We start from the raw sequence: 1,675 nt of genomic DNA, 5'->3' as shown, positions 1-1,675 counted from the left end.
AGTTCTTTCCAAGATGGTTTTCAGACCTTCAGAAGAAATAACATTCAACAAAAATCATCATGGAATGGGATACACCAAAGAAAAAATATTTGATATTCCATATTTCTCCAAACCAATGCATTTTGTGGGTGCAGGATTTCTTGATGAAGTTCAGAGTATCGATAAACAAATGTTATAATTTTCAATATATGGTCATATTGAGAGTGAGTGTTTTGATCTCCATCCTTGTCTTCATTCTAGGAAGAAAAATCACCTATATAAAAGGCGTCAAAAGTAGAAAAAAATCTAAGAAAATAATTCAATATAGATGGATAAATTCATGGAAATGGAATCAACAGGTGAAGCAACTACATCATTCCTATTTACTAATTAAGAAAGATGTAAAGGCACACCTACCAAAACACCTTCCTTAAGAAATGCACAAAGCAAAAAGTTTTCAACCAATTCTTCAAAAAAAAATATGGTACTCTCCACATCTTCGAGGGGGAGAAAAAGCATATCTCTCCTACATATTTAAGAGGATGACTAAATTGATGAAGTCAATATGGTTGATTGGTGAGTGGTTATCTATAAATCACCTAACAAACCACTAAGACTTTTCCATGAAATCAAGTGGTTTATGGTTTAACACTAATTTTTCCATTTCAAAAAGTTAAAAATTCCTTTGAAAAATTCATCTCTATCTTGGCTTGGTTCAGTTACTTTTGAAGTTTGAGAGGAAAGTCATGTTAAAACACCTTTAAATTAGGTTGGGCTACAAGTCAATAAACTTTTTATGGATAAAGAAGTATCTTAAGATTTTGTGTAAATTAATGACCAATGCAAATTTTAAATGTAATACAAACTAAGTTTAATTTTAGAATCCAATTTAAGTTTCATTTTTAGGGACGATACGAAATTATTTTCAGCGCCTACATCCTTCACTATGAAATGATTTTTCAGCGCCTGCAACACTATTTTTTTAACGGTCTTAGTCATTGTCTTCAAGAGAATTGTATGAACAGTTGGAAACAAAATTTTGAAAAAAAAAATAGGTTTTTGTGTGGAACTTATTGATTTACAAAACCCTCTCTAATTTTTTACACAAATGTCATGTTTTGGAATATACAAAGGAATCTTCGCAGCCCATTTTTCCATATTTAAATATTTAATGATTTCCTTTTTTAGCCATTAAATTTGGGCCCAATTTACTAGAAGTGGTTCATTAATTTCAAAACACCAAGAGAAGTTTTATTAGGAACGAGCTCATTTACAAAAACCTCTTTCATTTTTTATGCATCTAATATGGTTTGAGAGTTTCACGTGGCTCTTTGAAGCCTATTTTACAGAAATTTGTGAGATTTAATTTTCTCTATTTTTAGAAAAATGCCTAATCAACTTTTAGTTGGACTACAACCTCATCAATTTGACTTGAAAACAAACTAAATATGGATGAGGAGGTTTTCAGATCCATTACTTTTGGATCTTAGTTGGGTATGTATATCTTTTTAGTATTTTGTATTAAAAAAATTTCAGAAATTGTGGATCTCAAAACTTATGTAATTGTTTTATAAATTAGAGGAATTGAAATAGATCAGGGTTGGTTCTTGGTAGAAGAAAATACTATATTGTGTATATTTGTTCTCTTGATGTTAAAGGAAAATCCAAGATAAAAGTTGATGTGCTTATCAAATAT

This window comes from Pinus tabuliformis, chromosome 4_1 (genome assembly GCF_031772625.1).
Source record: "Pinus tabuliformis cultivar Carrire ecotype Pingquan chromosome 4_1, CPIR1, whole genome shotgun sequence".
NCBI lineage: Eukaryota > Viridiplantae > Streptophyta > Pinopsida > Pinales > Pinaceae > Pinus > Pinus tabuliformis.
Note: the sequence above shows the minus strand (reverse complement) of the source record.